Raw genomic sequence first — 18,800 nt, forward strand, 5'->3', positions numbered from 1 at the left:
TGATACAGGTCCACACTTCCTTCTCTGAAATCCTTGGGACCAGATGTGTTTCAAAATCTTTTAGATTTTAAAAGGTAACACAGATGCAAACCACGTGGAGAGTGGGGAGGAGGTCGTGATGACGCCCCGGAGCCGGAAGTGCAGCCCCTGGCCGCAGTCTCTGGCGGAGGACGTGGTGAAGAAGAAACCTCGGGCCACTGCTGAGGCGCGCAGCAGGAAATGCCAGCAAACCCTGGCAGAACTGGAGAGCGTCCTCAGCCACCTGGAGGGTCTCTTTGCCCGGACACTAGTACCACGGGTGCTGATCCTCCTTGGGGGCAATGCCCTCAGTCCCGAGGAGTTCTACGAACTTGACTTGTCTCGCTTGGTCCCCAACAGCGTGAACCCGAGCCTGAGCACAGCAGCTTCTTTGTGCCGCCTCTTCCGAGCCATTTTCATGGCTGATGCCTTCAGTGAGCTGAAGGTTCTTCCACTCATGGGCACCATCGTCATGGCACAGGGTCACCACGACTGTGGAGAAGACTGGTTTTGACCCAAGCTCAACTACAGAGTGCCCAGCCTGGGCCACAGATTGGCTGTGACCCTACCCCGTGGCCGACCCACCATCCCAGCTACAGCCTGGGAGGATTACATTTGGTTCCAGGCACCAGTGACACTGAAGGGCTTCCACGAGTGAATGGGAATGCTCATCGTGAACACAATGGCTAAATTGTCTTTCCCCCTGGCACCAAGTCACCCATCTCTTGCTTGGAGCTAGTTAATTCCTGGTGAGAGGAAGGTTCTCTCCTCCTGGCTGCCTGCCTCCGTTGTAGATTTCCCCGGGGGCTGATGGTATGGCTAGGGCTGTAATAATCGTCACCGAACAAGCATCTCTTTGAATCAAAGGCTGATTTTCCCAGAGGGTCCTGGGTCAGGTGTTTCTTTTGGGGGTTGGAAAGCAAACATGGGCCCATAGACAGACACTCCTATGGAGGTGACCTTTTCCTGCTTTTTACTGAGGACTTTCAGAATTTTTACTAGGGACATAATGTGGATGTAACTTGTGAACTTAAATATAAAATGAATGGATTAATGTTAAAAAAAAAAAAACCACAGTGTATAACCCACTGAACACAATACCCCCAGTGAGGTCTAAGGTAGAGCCTAGTAATTAAGCAGACTACTATTTCTCCAGTGAAACAAATAGTTACACTAAGTGGGAGAAATGAAAACTAGTCATTTCAGGTCATGTTTTGCCACCCGGTGCATTTACATATACGACCCTTCTCCCCCCATCGCACACAATTTTAGGCCTTCTGAGCTTTTAGGTTTTGGAATTGGATTAGGGTCTGTGGATCCCTACATAGCCATTTGTAAGCACCATTTTAATGTTAGTTATATGCAGAACTGAGTTCTTTCTATACTTTAGGACCTTTGGCTTGTCACTATAAGAATAGTTAAATCATTGTGGTTTAAAGTGAATATGGTGGGGGTCACGTAATTATATGTATTTTTCACATATTACCATTTCATTTGGATTTCAGGTCTACCCCTTTTTCCAATTGTAAAAGAATAAGAAAGATAGAGGACGAGGCGGAGCAGAAACATGCCATGTTCTTCTTTTCTTTTAAAATTTTTATTGGAGTATAGTTGCTTTACAATGTCGTGTTAGTTTCTGCTGTACAGCAAAGTGAATCAGCTATATGTATACATATATCCCCTCTTTTTTAGGTTTCCTTCCTGTATAGGTCACCACAGAGCACTGAGTAGAGTTCCCTCTGCTATACAGTAGGTTCTCATTAGTTATCTGTCTTATACATAGTAGTGTATATATGCCAATCCCAATCTCCCAGTTCATCCCACCCCCACCTTCCCCGCTTGGTATCCATAAGTTTGTTCTCTACACTTGTGTCTCCCTTTGTACCCACTTTTCTAGATTCCACATATAAGCGATATTATACGATATTTGTTTTTCTCTTTCTGACTTACTTCACTCTGTATGACAGTCTCTAGGTCTATCCACTTCTCTGCAGATGGCACTATTTCGTTCCTTTTTATTGCCAAGTAATATTCCATTGTATGTATGTACCACATCTTCTTTATCCATTCCTCTGTTGATGGACATTTAGGTTGCTTCCCTGTCCTGGCTACGTAAATAGTGCTGCAGTGAACATTGGAGTGCCTGTATATATATATATATATATATATATATATATATATATCTTTTTTTTAATAAATTTATCCATTTATCCATCTATTTTTGGCTGCGTTGGGTCCTCGTTTCTGTGCGCGGGCTTTCTCTAGTTGTGGCGAGCGGGGGCTACTCTTCGTCGCGGTGTGCAGGCTTCTCAGTGTCGTGGCCTCTCCTGTGGCTCGCGGACTCTAGGCGTGCAGGCTCAGTAGCTGTGGCTCAGTGGCTTAGTTGCTCCGCGGCATGTGGGATCTTCCCGGACCGGGGCTCGAACCCGTGTCCCCTGCATTGGCAGGCAGATTCTTAACCACTGCGCCACCAGGGAAGCCCTGGAGTGCGTGTATATTTCTGAATTATGATTTGCTCCAGGTATATGCCCAGGAGTGGGATTGCTGGGTCATAGCCGTGTTCTTCTTAATTGCCATCTTGTATTGCCTACCAGTTGACTCCTCATTGAACAGTTGTTTTAAAGAACATCTCTTTCAAAGATTTCAGATTTCTGAAATATTTTCTTTTGTTTGTGACTTCTCCTTTCATTTGCCTCTGCTGTTAAGCACACATTAAGAACAGAAAGCCACCCTGTAAATCTTAATCTTTTGCTCTGGTTTGCTGCCAGTGAATCATTTCTAGAATATCTGATGTAGAAAAATCTTAAATTTTAAGTAACTTAAGTGTTGCTAAGATTTTAGTTTTCTTTTACAAAGAAGGGAGCCTCCTGAGCTTGGGACTGTGGGGTTAGTTGTCTCGTATGAACTCATGGTTAGTATTACAATTGGCCTGAAAGTCTAGCGGTCTGGCACGTCTTATTCTGTTAAAATCCATTGAAAAATCTCTTGACGCTTATACTAGAAAATAAGTAGATGTCTAGATTTTCATCCTCTTTTCACCTAGTACATATATTTGCCAGTCAGAGCCTGACCAAAAGGAGAATGTGGAATGTTTGAAAAAATAATGTATGCTTTTGAAAAGATAAGACAGATACTGTACGCAGAAACTATGTACTCTATGAAGGGCAAATTTAAAATTTTAGAGGAAATGTTACTATCCTTGTGTCTGTAAGAAACACATATTGACAAAAGTAACTATATACATAGGTATTTAAGCACTTCAGGAGAATAATTTTTAGATTAATTTGCTGAAGTATATCTGTTCTCTGAAGAACTACAGATTTCATTTTTACTCATTTATAAATCAGTAGTTCATTAGTTCCTAAAAATAACTGATTTCTATAGAAGTGAAGCTGATATTGGGGGGTTTTAGATTTTTCTTTTTCTCTAACGTTTATCATTTATCTTTAGTCTGTCTATAAATATATTTGTGTGAGGATTTTGTTAACCGATTTCATTGCCTCCTTAAGACATACCAATGTGGCACATTAAAAGTACCTTGGAAAGTTAGATCTAAATGGGCAGAAATCACCTTGAAGTAAGCCTTGTTTCTTTGTATAAATTTATCTCTGTTGCTGCTTCACATCATAGTGAGGTGGGATATTAATTTTAAAGATGATTTTATAGTTTGTGTTTGGTGATTCCTTCTAGTTCACTTTTCTCTTTTTTGTGTAATCTGTGAGGTGCATTAGGTCACTTGGTATGTTTTATTTTTAGTAGCCTCACAGCATTTTAAATCTTATATTTTACTCCTTTAACAAGTAGGAATCAAGGCCAGCAATCATTAAAGGTGAGGCTGTTTTGTTTCAAACTTGCTGCTCAAACACCAAGGAGGTTAAGGGAGAAACCAAGATATCTTAGGTTCTTCTGCTTCTGTTTTCTATCTTAAGATTTAACACAGGTAGATTATTTTTTAGTTTTTAGTTTAATAAGTTTGTTTTTAACACGAGATATTTATAGCACGAGTGTATGTGTGTGTATGCCCACCATGCACGCAGTATGACGTTGCAGCAACGAAAAACAGTAACGTGGCTTGAACATAATAGACATTTATTTCTCTCACATGAAAACCTGAAAAGTGTTCCATGGTCTGTGTGGTTGGTCCGTATTCATCAGGGTCTCTATTTTGTTGCTCTGCCATTTTCAACAGGTAGCTTTTATCTTATGGTCTAAGATGGCTGCTCCAGTTCTCACCATCATATCTTCTCTGCAACAGAAAAGAGGGACGATATGCTTCCTTTATGGGCACAACTTAGAACTTGCAGGCATTGCTTCTGCCCACACCATGCGCAGACCTTAGAAATATAACCTTAACCAGCAAGGGAGTTTGGCAAATCGTGTACCGAGCTAAAATATATTACTTTGGGACTTCCCTGGTGGCGCAGTGGTTAAAAATCTGCCTGACAATGCAGGGGACACAAGTTCGAGCCCTGGTTTGGGAAGATTCCACATGTCGCAGAGCAGCTAAGCCTGTGCACCACACCTACTGAGCCTGCGCTCTAGAGCCCGTGAGCCACAACTACTGAGCCTGCGTGCTGCAACTCCTGAAGCCTGTGCTCTAGAGCCCGTGCTCTGCAACAAGAGAAGCCACTGCAGTGAGAAGCCCGAGCACTGCAACAAAGAGTAGCCCCCGCTCGCCGCAACCAGAGAAAGCCCGAGTACAGCAACGAAGACCCAACGCAGCCAAAAATAAATAAATTAAAAAAAAATATTACTTTGTAAAATGGGAAGAATAGATACTGTAGAAAACTGGCCGTTGCTACTAAAGTGTGTAATATTAAGTGCAGTGTTTTGTTAACATTGAATACTCGTCATTGTCAATATTTACCAAAAGAAAGAAAGACCCGGGAATTCCCTGGTGGTCCAGAGGGCACGGGGTTCTATCCCTGGTCAGGGAAGTAAGATCCCCGCACAGCGAAGCCAAAAAAAGAAAAAAAAGACCCACCTCTGTTATACAGCCATTGGGATCTATAAATCACCAGTCTTGGGTATCCCTGAAAAACATTTCCTTACAAATCTTCACGTGTAGAGAAGGATCTCTAATTCTTAATTTAGGAAGGACTTTGTAAGGACAAATTGTTATTAAAAAAAAAAACATATGGTTTAAAAACTAAATTCAGTAAAGATTAGAAAGTAAAAGTCCTTCATCTAACTGGCTTTGAAATAAATACTTTTAGAGCTTTATTTTGTCAGTATACAAAATTGCACCTGCATCATGTTTTTGTATCTTCGACATCTTTCTGTATCAGCAATGTAGATCTACCTCACTTTAAAAAATGTTATTTAGCATATATTTGGGGATTTTTTTTAATTAAAAAGATTTTAAATTAGAGATTTACAGTGTTAGTTTCAGATGTATAGCAAAGTGATTCAGTTATACGTATATATTCTTTTTCAGATTCTTTTCCATTATAGGTTTTTACAAGATATTGAATATAGTACCCTGTGTTATACAGTAGGTCCTTGTTGTTTATTTTATATACAGTAGTGTGTATCTGTTAATCTATTTGGGGAATTTTTAAACAATGCTGTTAATATCGCTGTCACGTACTTCATTTGTGATTACATTTTTTTGTTAGTTGATTAATTATGGATAGTTCCCTGATCAAAACAGGAAACTTATAAAGCCTCTTAGTTCGTTTTGTTCTTGCCTCAGAAATATATAGCCTGGTCTTTCAGTGTTCCTGATTTTCTCTGAGAATACATACGCTGTTAGAAGTAAGAGGGTTTTGGCATGAAAAGCAAACAAACAAAAATTGAGATTTGTTTGTTTGTTTGTTTGCGGTACGCGGGCCTCTCACTGTCGTGGCCTCTCCTGTTGCCCGGACGCGGAGCACAGGCTCCGGACGCGCAGGCTCAGCGGCCATGGCTCACGGGCCCAGGCGCTCCGCGGCATGTGGGATCTTCCCGGACCGGGGCACGAACGCGTGTCCCGTGCATCGGCAGGCGGACTCTCAACCACTGCGCCACTAGGGAAGCCCTGAGATGGTTTTTACAACTATAGTGTCCATTGTTAAATTCAGAACGAAACATTAAAAAATCTGTTTTCTAGTTTTGGATCATTTTTGCATAATTCATGTTAATTAGAATATTAGAATTGAATGGATTAGCTTGTATGTCAGTAACGTATTAGAAGAGTTGGTATTTTTCACGTTATCTTAATGCTGTAACATTAAGGATGTGTGAAGTCACTTGCGCGTTTTTAAAAAATGTTCAGCGTGACGTTCTTGGTGGAAGATGGCAGGATACTTGTGAGGCGGTGCACTCCTGGTGTTGGCCCCTGTGCCCCTTTTACCGTTGGCATGAGGATTAGCTCTACCACTGTTCTCAGTACTAGTCTTGAAACCAGCTCCCTTTCCATTCTTTACCGTCTTTACCGTGTTGTCTCTCAAATTCAAGACACCTTATCTATCAAGTATAGCATGTTTTGAAATGGAAGCAGCGGTGCATGAAAAAGAAAGGGTGACTGGTAGAAATGGGTAAGCATTTGGAAAAGTCCATAGAACAGTGGGTAGAAATGGGTATAAAGGATTAGAGGTCTTGGACTCAGGAGAATCAGGTCTTGGCTCTGTATCTCTTTGTAGTTTTACTACAAGTTACTTAAGGTTTCTGAGCCTCAGTTTTCTCATCTATAAAATGGAGACAGAAATAGGACCTAGTTGATCTGGTTGGAGTTGGGATTAAATACTGCATGTGGTAAAATGCTTGGCAGTATTTTTTAAGTATTATACAACTCTGCATACCCTTTATTTCTTCTCTTTATCCAATTCATCAAGACTTTGTGAGGCCATATTCACGGGAGCAGCTTTTCTCTCTATTCTGTTTATCAAGCCTGCCCTTCCCCTGGAGTTGAAGTCAGGATTAGAAATCTGGGGGTTTGGCATATTTGTTCACTCGGCTAGGAACACTGGAGAAGAATGATAGGTACCTTTTACGGGGGAAACAGCATTTAGATCAGTGCTAACTCCACATTCTCAGACTTTTGAACAGTTTGCCACTCTGATATCTATTCCTTAAATGCTTTGCTGAGCCTCATTGAATGAAAGGAAAGAAAGTAAGAGAAAGGAAAATGTGACAGACAAAAAAACTTCATAGCAGTTATAAACTTGGATTTTTAGTTAAAATACTAGGATTCTCTCACATGATTCCCCTCTTCTGACTTAGTCTCATATTTTCATATCCTGAAGCAACCTAAATCATTTCCCCTTTTTCCCTCCGCCTTTAGTTCTCCGCAGGTCACGGAGCCCGTCCTCACATACCACCTCCTCTCAGGAGGAGACAGCTGCCAGCACTGTCACCGCACCTCACACAGGGAGAGACTGGGCCTCAGGGAGATTCACTGCAGGGGCATCACTGCTCAGGCTGGAGACCAGATTCTAGGGGTTTCTGCCCCTCTGAGAGTCTCTTAGGCATTTTGTCTTTCAGAGTACTTTTCCATTGTTTTGGAAAGCGCTCCTTCAGGACCAGAGTCTACGGTTTTATGGGCAGAGTTTAGTTTCAACAGAAAATCGTGAAAAATTACATTTTACATTTAGTTATACTCCAGGTCAACTAGGATGTCCTGTTAGAAGCAGGGCTCCAAGCCTTTTTAAAGAACAGTTTATCTTTCTTTTAAACAAATGGAGGTATTACAAGGGACACAGATGGAAGGCAGGTTGCCACATCAAAATAAATTAATGCATAGTTTCCTTCTCCCAAATAACTTTCCTCTTAAAATGAAGGGTAGGAGAATGGATTAAAATGACGAAACTTTAGATTGCTATGTTTAGTCACTTTACAGTCAAGAAGCACAATGACTAGACAACATTCTAATATTTGTTTAAAAGTAGATGGTTTTAAAAGCCCTGGAGGTAGAATATTTAATCACTTGCATGCTAGCTCCTAAGAATTAATAATTAAGCCGTTCAGCATGAAATGGACTTGGAGATGGACTACTTTGCAAAGTCTATCAAGTAGACTTCCTTTCAGTCTGATGGAAACTCTGGATGGTTACAACCTGATTTGTTCGCTTTTATTCCTTATACCCAGAACTAGACTTTGAGAAGGGTAGGACAGACACCTTGGGAGGTCACTTCTGATAGGGGCTGGAAGGGTGTGAGCAGAACGCCACGCCCATACCTGTGGTGTTGGCCTGGAACGTGGGGAACAAATAGCAACTTTTTTTTTTTTTATTTTTTGGCGGTACGTGGGCCTCTCACTGCTGTGGCCCTCTCACGGCTGCGGCCTCTCCCGCTGTGGAGCATGGGCTCCGGACGCGCAGGCTCAGCGGCCGTGGCTCATGGGCCCAGCCGTTTCGCGGCATGTGGGATCTTCCAGGACCGGGGCACGAACGCGTGTCCCCTGCACCGGCAGGCGGACTCCCAACCACTGCGCCACCAGGGAAGCCCCAAATAGCAACTTTTGATAGTTTCCCTCCAACCAGCTCAGGCTTTCAGTCTCAGTTCCTGCCTTGGAACTCATGACGCTTGAGTGGGAAGAAGTCATCACATAAAATGCTGCATAATATTTCCAGAGCAGCATGACTGTGAAAAAATAACTGGCGTTCTAAAAGCTGGCATAGTCTCCTGTAGCAACGTGGGTGAACGTAGCTATTAATTTATTGGTCATTTTTGGTTTTATTGGGTTTCCCATTGACTGAAAGCTATAAAAGTTAGGTTTTCCTTCAGTTTAAGAAAACGTTCTTTACTAGTAGAGAAACTTTGGAGTAAAATTATTTTTCCTTAGCAATTTATGATGCTCACTGATGAAAGGCAGGTGTATTTCTTTAGTAAAAATCCTACCACTTATATTGAAATGAGTAGAAAACATACAGTGAGCATGGTGACTAGCCAGCATTTTAATATTTGTTTTTAAAGTAAACTGCTTTGGGCTTCCCTGGTGGCGCAGTGGTTGGGAGTCCGCCTGCCGATGCAGGGGATGCGGGTTCGTGCCCCAGTCCTGGAACATCCCACATGCCACGGAGCGGCTGGGCCCGTGAGCCATGGCCGCCGAGCCTGCGCGTCCGGAGCCTGTGCTCTGCAACGGGAGAGGCCACAGCAGTGAGAGGCCCGCGTGCCGAAAAAAAGAAAAAAAAAAGTAGACTGCTTAAAAAGCCCTGGAGGTAGAATATTTAATCACTTGCATGCCCTGAAATGTTCCAGTCCTGGGGTCTTGAACAGGCCTGGGTGCTGCAATATAGGAGTCCTTTTGTTTTTCATAACCTGCTCTGTAGCGGAAGTAGGCAGACCAGCACATTTCACTGGCCTGGGCTTTTGAGGTCTTTGGATTATACCTGCTGCCATGCCAGTACCCTAAGCCTCAGAAGATTTCATTTTCATACCTCCCTAAGCTAACATCTAATAAACTTCTTGTATAAAATGATGTATATCAGTTATTACTGCAGCTACTGACACAGGGTCTGTACTCATAGGGCTTTGTTGATTAGACAAGACTGAGGTGTCTCTCATTATTTAGTGGCTGTTTTAATATAGGTCGTGTGAAGGTTGTCAAGCAAAGCAAGAAGGCTTTGCCCAGAAACTAAGTTGAGATTTTGATAGATACGGATTATCTCCCCCGACCCCCAAACAATTTTCTCTTTGGAAGTAGCTCCCATTATTTCAGGATCTCTAGAAGTATGAATGGGGATAGTTCAGTGCCTTTTCTCAGGGAAAACTGTCATTTTACCGATGTTTTCCCTCAAACGGTCTGTTAGCGATGGATATACTGATAAGAACGGAGAACACGTGAGAAACTGGAGATTTTTGTGCAGTTGGGGGCTGATTTTATTTATGGGGACATTTAACCCATTTGTTTTAAAGAATCAAATGAACTACAAATTGTTCCCATCTTCTAGGGAATGCAGAGTAGTCGGCAGCTAGGTGCAGTGTTGATTCAGGAATTGATATTGGCCTGGAACCGCTATAAAGTGGTTGCTTCCAGGTTTCTTCTCCATCATTATTTTCGTTACAGTATTATTTCAAGGATCCTCAGAAAGATGGTGCATCCCTAGAAAACGGTTTTGAGGGATGAAGCAGTGGTCAGAGGTGTTTAGTACTCGAGTATAGGACTCATAATTCCCTGAAGTGCCTCTTCCTCCATATCCCTCTGCATTCCTCCTCTGTGGGCTCCCTCGAGGCTGCATTCCTGTTTCTAAGAGATCATCAGTACAAGTAGTAGTATACTAAGTTCAGCGTCAGTTGAACTTCAATAAGAGGAAGGCAGTAATATATTTTACAGTCATCTTTGCTTAGTTGTCATGAAAAATATGGGCATCCTAGCAGCCTTTTATCTCTATTCAGAGGTGGCCGAGAAACCCAGGTCCATCAAGTCCAGCCTGTAGGAAGGCAGGAAGGAATGAGTAATTCATGTTTGATGTGCAGAGATGGTTGTACCGGGCATTACCCCTCAGAGATAAGGCATCCAAACTGTAATTTTAAAATGTTAGATGTTAGAGGAGGAGAGGTGAAGAATCATTAGGCTGGAATTAGATATTCCACTCTGGCGTTTGTTCAGACACTAGATGAACAGATCGTTGCATCCAGATTGATTAGCTCTCTCTGCCTCTACTGCCCCTCCCATAAGAATTTTTTTTTTCTTGTAGTGTATAGGATTGGTCCTTCTTTCATTTCTTTTGGTTTAGTACCTGTCGTTCTATCATCTTTGACCTCTGTAATGATGCCTGGGTGGTGGGGAAGAGTACCAAGTGATTCTTAGGCCTCAAATTCCTGCCCATCAATGAGATGTTTGTAGTATTTTCTGTTATGGAACGTATACAGGGACAACTTGCTTCAGCATCAAACCACCTCTTTCTTTCTTTTTTTTTTTTTTTAACATCTTTATTGGAGTATAATTGCTTTACAATGGTGTGTTAGTTTCTGCTTTATAACAAAGTGAATCAGCTATACATATACATATATCCCCATATCTCCTCCCTCTTCCGTCTCCCTCCCTCCCTCCCCATCCCACCCCTCTAGGTGGTCACAGAGCACCGAGCTGATCTCCCTGTGCTGTGCAGCTGCTTCCCACTAGCTATCTGTTTTACATTTGTCAAGCCGTTTCTTATCAGAGACTTGGGGGAGCTGATTCCTGACATTTGTTTATGTTCTATGAGGTATACTTATGCTATTTGTCTAAAAACTGTTCTTAATAGTTTCTGTTAGCTAGTCAAAACTTCAAAACCTTTTCCTTTCCTAAAATATCAATATCTACGAACTTTAGAGCAAGTTGTGAGTACTGTTCTTACTGAGTATCTCATACTGCTTTCAAATATGGCTACCTGGCACAGATGTCTTCTTTCCCATACCCTGTAAATTCCTCAGAAAGACATACCAAACTTCATTCATCTTTGTGACCTCTATAGCAGTACTTCTCAGTGTGTGTTCTATGGGCTGCCTGTATCAGTATCATTTGGGACCCTATTTAAAAACGCACATTCCAGAGGCCCAGCCTTAATTAATCAGAATATCCAGGAATGGAGACCAAGAATCTTCATTTTACATAACCGTCTTGTCCTCCCTGTGAACCTCATGCTCATTAAAGTTTGGGCAGTCGTTCCTGTAGAACGTTTTTAGTATGTTCTCTGGACCAGGCAACTAGTTAGAAATGCAGAATCTCAGGCCCTACAGTAGGTCAACTGAATCAGAATCTACATTTTAATAAATTCCTATGAGATAATATGCACACTCAAGTTTGAGCACACTGCTTTACAACTCCTTACAAGTAGTAAGCTCTCAGTAATTAATCATTGCCTATTGGTTCGTCAATCTCCTTCTCAGATATTCTCCTTTTCTAAAACAAAACAGCCACAACTCTCAAATTTTAGGGAGTGTCTCAGGAGAATTATTCTATTATTTTCAATAAAGAATTATAGTGAGAGTTCACTGTGTCACTAGTTTAAGCACAGACTTAGTGATCTCCTCCTAAATAAATGCAGAAGTACCTCATAAAATATAATCACAGATCTGTGTCTCACAGGAAAGGGTCTAATTCTCTGCGTGTGTGAGATTCACTCTGGGCCTGGCTCAAAGGCCTCTGCTCCCAGATCAAGTGAAGTTCTTCCCAACAGCCCCCATGGCCCTTGGCAGTGAGGCGCTTTCAAGGCCACAACCTCCTCTCAGTGGGAGGAAGCATAATTGAATATTGCTTTGTATGTTCTTTTAAAACTAGAAAACCTTTCTGTGGATGTGGTAACTTGTTATATCAGTGTTTCCCAAATGTGTCTGAACAGGAAAATCATCTGTGTTGCTTCTTAAAAGTTCAGACACCTAAGCCTCGTTCGAGATCAACTGAATCAATTTCTGGGGGAGAATCCTAGCAACCTATTTTTTAAGACACCCTGGACATCTTTGTAATCAGACATATTTTGAGAAACACTGAATTATCTGATCTTTCCCTCAGCAGATTACCTTTCTGATTATATATTTTTTGTTGTCCCTTATGTTTTCTTGAACATATATTGCCCCAGGAGCAGTAAAGAAGGTAGCTCGGGATTGCCAGTTTAGAACTGAAATATGTATAACTAAGTACTGCATAATACTGTTTTTCAAGGACTTAAAAATTAACGTTATTTCATACTACTTATGGTCCTTTGAAAATGTTATAAAAATGGCAAGGGTTTTGAAGATGTAAGATGGTGAAATGATGAAGCGCCGTAAAATACTTGAGGGGTAGATGTGTGTGCATGGGGCTTGCTTAAACAAGTGATTTGTCATCTCTTATCTCAGAGCTCCTTTGCATTTAACTCTTGAATGTGCTTTAACCTAAGATAAACTTTTGTTATTATTACTATATTATTTAGAGAAATGACTTATGCTTTCTTTTTCTTGTAATTGTTCGTGTGCTATCCTTTCTGAATTTTGCAGAAGAAAGCTGGTTCTTTCCTCTTGGAAAGGAACAAATTGTGTTGACCTTTAATTTAGGATTAGAGTAATTCTGGGTCTTGAGCATTAAAACAAAACTAAATTATCAAATACTTAATGGTACTCTCTTAGAAGTCACTGAATTTATTGGTTTGTGTAAATCCACTATTAGATAATGTTACTTAATTTGGGATCTCAAATTCTTACACATTATAAATCACTTCACGGGTTTAAATTATTGTTTTTGACGGATAGATAGGAAGGGAGTCGTCTTCTCTTACAGTTAGGATCCTGACCATTTCTGTGAAATAATTTAAGTACTATCCAGTTGTGGTTTTCCCCGAGTGAGCGTGTCATCTGTAAATGGCAGATCCAGAAGGAAACTTTGATCCCTAACCTTAGGAAATTTAGATCCCTAATTCAAAACTATAGTGATAGGTGAATAAGGTAAGGTGCCTGCTCTCAAGGAATTTATAGTTTAATTGGAAAGGACTTAAAGCCTGTGAAACAAATAGAGACAGAATAAGACATGTGACCTTGTTACAAACAGTGCAACAGGAGTTCAGCGAAGAAGGAAGGAAATAATGAAGCAGGCACGGAATGCTACTGCTTTGGAGAAGGAAGGAGACTTGATTGATTGGGGCTTCTAAGTCCAGAAGTGAGCCTTCTACCCAAGTAAAGAATAACTGTAAAAGAAGAAGAGGGGGCCTTCCCTGGTGGCGCAGTGGTTGAGAGTCCGCCTGCCGATGCAGGGGACGCGGGTTCGTGCCCCGGTCCGGGAAGATCCCACGTGCCGCGGAGCGGCTGGGCCCGTGAGCCATGGCCGCTGAGCCTGCGCGTCTGAAGCCTGTGCTCCGCAACGGGAGAGGCCACAACAGTGAGAGGCCCGCTACCGCAAAAAAAAAAAAAAAAAAAAAAAAAGAAGAGGCTTTCAGTCAGGAACAAGCAGGGTATGATGGATGTTAAGACTGACTTAGTGGAGCCTAGGGAAGAAATGTTGCAGAAAAGGAAGGAATCATAATTATGAATACTTGAAGGCCAGAGGCTTGGGAATTTTGTTTTCATGTAGTTGGAAGAAACTGATGCATGTTATTAGCAGTGCTGATTGTGAGGTTAGAAAAACAGTAATTTTGTTTGTGTCTTTATTCATTTCCAAAACCAAATGTGTGTGCATGTGTATCTTATATTCTGTTTTTAACATCTTTGAGCCATAAAATGGCATTGCAAATAAAATTTTATATTTCTGATAGTTTTAAATTTTATTATGTTCTGATGAATGGGACACTCTCTAGCACAGATTAAGACATTTGGAGGAAAAAAAATGGTGCTTGTGCCAGCCTTGCAGGGTCATCTGCGAGTTACGGGCCGGTTGTCTAAGCACTGCTTACGCTTGGATAGCGTTAAAGGGATGAGGTTCCCTGGTTTCCTAGTACCTGGGACGCATTTCACTTAGCAAAAAAGTGTATTGCATGTGATGTGTAGTGTTAACTACCCTAAAAAGGTTTTAAGTCATTGGTATATTGTAGCTCAATGTTATTTAGTTTTCTGATGACGTTTTATATTCTGCTGTATAGAATGTATACATTAGGAGTGTCTTTCACGAGGTTCCAAATAAGTTATCCTTTAATGGCTGAGATGTGGCCGTTTGGAAGAATGAGTGAGAAGTTTTGGCACCACAGGACAGCACAGTCTGGAAAGTTGCTTGTACCTTTATTTGGTCTTATTAGAACACTCTGGCGCTGTGAAAACTGTTCTGGCTGTGCGTATTTCAGCCTGTGTCCTACCCAGAGCCTGGACGGCACACCGGGTTCCAGGGAGATCACTGACAGGTCAAGTCATGTCCGCTAGGAAAGATCCTTCACATGCCCCCGGGTTCTGACAATTTTGAGAATTCTTCCTCAATTGGAGAAGAACAGTTTTGGAACCTGCCTGAGCTGTTTGAAGTTCACAAAATGGAAAGTATAGAGCTGGTTTCTGGAAAGAGTACTGTTTTGTGTTCTTTACAAATATGTCGTATTATACATGCATATTTTCATTCACGCGTTAAACCTTGAAAAGGAACTCTATGAGAAGTTCCTGAAAGGGCGTGGAGGTAGTATGAGCAGCAACATTTCACTCTGGACATTCAGTATTAATAAGGGAATATTTGTGTCTTAAGTGGTGTGTGCAGTTTGTTCAGTGGTCATGTTTTTTCCTTAATAGCTATTGTTGAAAAACCGTTTTATGGGTAATTTTTCTAAGTATCTTTGGCTAAATGAAGTCCTAAGTTTTGGACTTGAATAATTTCATTCTTTAGTGTTCAGTTTGCCCCGCCAGCAAAAAGTATTACCTCATAGCAGTTGAAGGGTTATATTTACTTATTTAACAAAAACTTATATAATGCTTACTATTGCCAGGTGCTTTTCTTTTCTTTTCTTTTCTTTTTTTTTGCTTTTCTATATGCTTTACAAATATTCACGTATTTAGTCTTCTTCGCAACCCTATGGAGTAGGTTTCATTCTGTCCCCCGTGTTATCAGTGAGGAAACCGAGGCTCCAATTAGTTACTGTGTTGTCCAAGACCATTTAGCTAATAGGTGTGTCAGCTGGGGTTCAAGTTCAGGCAGTCTGCCTGCAGAGTTTGTGGGCTTAAACACTGTGCTCTACTAAGTCACTCTTCCTCAGGAGGGAAAAAACCAACACAGATTCAGTCATGAGTGTTCTGCTGTCGGTTCATCAGATTCTTTGATCTATCAGTAACTCTGGAGCCCATTTGCCTTGTTTTGTGCTAACAATTCTGCTGAATTCTTTAAATTTGTGGCTTAAGATGACATTCTCCTTTATTACTGTGAATAAAAACACACAATTTAAAAAAATATACTTGTAAAAACAATGAAATATGTATTCCGAGGGCTTGATTGAGAGGTTCTCAATGGCAAGAACTAGGTCTTCTTGACTGATGTCCTTTGACCCCAGTATGCTTTCACCAAAAGCCTTTCTTTTCCTTTCACTGTACCTTTGGAGTTGGGATGGAACCTGGAGATGAACTATTCCACACCTTCCTTTTATAAATAAGCAAAGTGAGGCTCAGAGAGTTCATGCCCAAGCCCTCAACAGCTAGTTCTGAAGCAGAAATGTGACTTAAATTACTTGGCTCAATTTAGTGGTCTTTTCATTCCATTATAGAAATTGAAAAGTTACAGTGCTGTGAGAACCCAGATAAAATATCTAATAAACTTTGAAACATTTTAGATCCATTTGGAAAGCATATATTATACTTTTATTAATCTCAGTTATTTCTCAACCTCAAACCTCATCATTTCTCTTCTGACATTTGTTATATCTTTCAGTACTTCCAGCCAACACATACAGTCCTGCTTGTAAGTCATGCCAAGTGTTCTGAGACCGGCATCCCTTTACATAATTATACATACACATAAGTAATATATAAGCTTAATATTGACTTGATGGAAATGACTGCACAAATGGGAAATAGATATGATTATAGGTGGTTATCAAATCAGACAAATATGTATCACTAGAGAGGTAGTGCCTGTAGTAGGCTGGGAGATTATAAGTCATAGCCTAAGTATATAGCATGTATTCTGGAATTGAAAATTCCTACCATTGGAAAAGCTAGGAGGTGATCCAGACTTGAACATTGAAGTTTTCTCTTTTACTGGAAGAATGTGTTATAAGCACTGGGCTTTGCAGTAAACTACCTAGTTTATAAATTAGAGGAGGTAGCCAACCTAAAATAGATTGTATTTTAAAAATTTGTATTTCAGTCATGTGGCATTTTAAATGCAAACAAATATTGGCTGAAATTCTCATGTAGAAATAGGTTTAGAAAAGTGGGTGGTTCTTAGTAAGTTCACCTAAAGCCCTATTAATACAAAATATAGCCTGCATATATAATATGTTTCTGTGCTCTGTGGGAGTCTCTGTGACCCTCCCAAGTTTTTCACCTGGTAGTAGTTTAAAATATTTTAAATTTATATATTTGCAATTTTTATTTTCTATATCATATGAGATGAATTTTAAATGAGGTATGGATAATAAAATAGAATATAACTAAGATATGTAGTACAATAAAAGGTAGTGATTGAACAAATCAGGAACATTATAAATTGAGTAAAATACACTCTTTTTTTTTTTTTGCGGTACGCGGGCCTCTCACTGTTGTGGCCTTTCCCGTTGCGGAGCACAGGCTCTGGACGCGCAGGCTCAGCGGCCATGGCTCACAGGCCCAGCCGCTCCGCGGCATGTGCGATCTTCCCGGACCGGGGCACGAACCCGTGTCCCCTGCATCGGCAGGTGGGCTCTCAACCACTGCGCCACTAGGGAAGCCCAATACACTCTTTTTTTAAAAAAAGTCACGTTTGTTTCATTCTAATGTCTTTTACAATATGGAATCTTATCAATTAAAAATTTAATAGGAAAAATACCGGTCTTCTTCTGATAGTACTTTAAAATAGAAATGCATGTGAATCCATAACCATATAGTTTCACCGGCTAGTTTTACCAACTGATGTAAGTCTCTTGACGTTTATATAATTATTTATGTCAAAGTTTTTAAAAATATACACTTAAATTTGTTTAAACTTACTTTTAGATAATTGTAGGTTCACATACAGTTCTAAGAAGTAATACAGAGAGATCCTGTGTGCCCTTTGCCTGGTTTTCCCTAATGATAACATCTTACAAAAATGTAGCACCATATCACAACCAAGAATTGGCAGTGATACAATCCACTCATTTTATTTAGATTTCCCCAGTTTTACATGTACGTGTTTTGTTCTATGCAGTTTTATCCCACGTGTATGTTTGTGTATCCACCACCACAGTTAAGATGTGGAACAGTCCCATCACCACACGGATCCCTGTAATTGCCTTTGTAATATACACCTTCCTTCTCACCCCTCACTCCCTCTTTGTCTCTGACTTCCACAGACTCATCGGTTTTCCATCTCTAGAATTTTGTCATTTCAAGAATGTTAAATGAATGAGATTGTGTAGTACGTAACCTTTAGGAATTGCTGGGTTTTTTTCTTTTTTTTACTAAACATAATTCCCTTGAGTTTCATCCAACTTATTTGTGTTAACATTTTTTTATTGCTGAGTGGTATTCCATGGATACTGGTATACCACAGTTTGATTAACCATTCCCCCATTGGATGACATCTGGCTTATTTCCAGTTCTTGGCTATTATGAATAAAGCATCTGTGAATGCTTGTGGACAGGTTTTTTTGTGTGAACACAAGTTTTTCTCTGGGATAATTGCCCAAGAATGCAATTACTAGATTATATGGTAATTGCACCTTTAGTTGAGAAAGAACTTGCCAAACGGTAATATTTTCTAAGGTGGTTGTACCTTTTTACATTCCCACCAGCAGTGTGAATGAGAGATTCGGTTTCCCCACATCCTCACCAGCACGGTATTGTCATTATTTTTATGTCCTATGAGATGATACAGTCTGATATGAATATTAATCAAATGGATAATTTAATGAGTTGTGGACATTAATCAATGTATAGTGTAACTAACATATATATTATCTCTAATAAAAAGTAGTAATTAAATAGATCAAATGTTATGAAATTGAATAAAATGTACTTCTAATATACTTTGAATATTAATACTTAATCAAGAAGTTAGCTCCTACTTTTAATTTTACCATTAAAGTAAGTAGGAAGAAGGCAGGTGTTACTATGTCCAAGTTTAAAGATTTTAGAGACCGATGATTTACCTAATACCACTTCACAATTTGTTAACATTCTTTTTCCTTATTACTTCTCCTTTTCCTTACTACTTTTCTTTGATAGGAATGCTTGAACCTATCAGACTTGATTTTTTTTAAATCTCAGAAATAGAATGAAAAAGAGAACTTGCTGATGTGATGGAAGCTAGACAAGAAAGAAAGGAAG

General features: G+C 40.3%; 1 protein-coding gene and 1 pseudogene across 6 annotated transcripts in view; both read left to right on the plus strand.

The window, feature by feature from the left end:
- The window catches only part of RBPMS (RNA binding protein, mRNA processing factor), a 185,917-nt gene that overhangs the window by 46,735 nt on the left and 120,382 nt on the right, over positions 1-18,800 (plus strand). The gene's annotated exons all lie outside the window — the stretch shown is intronic.
- Positions 119-676, plus strand: LOC113628934 (MAD2L1-binding protein pseudogene; annotated as a pseudogene).

The sequence above is a fragment of the Aethalodelphis obliquidens genome, unplaced genomic scaffold (assembly GCF_003676395.1).
Source record: "Aethalodelphis obliquidens isolate GAN/ISIS:26980383/991018 unplaced genomic scaffold, ASM367639v1 scaffold25, whole genome shotgun sequence".
NCBI lineage: Eukaryota > Metazoa > Chordata > Mammalia > Artiodactyla > Delphinidae > Aethalodelphis > Aethalodelphis obliquidens.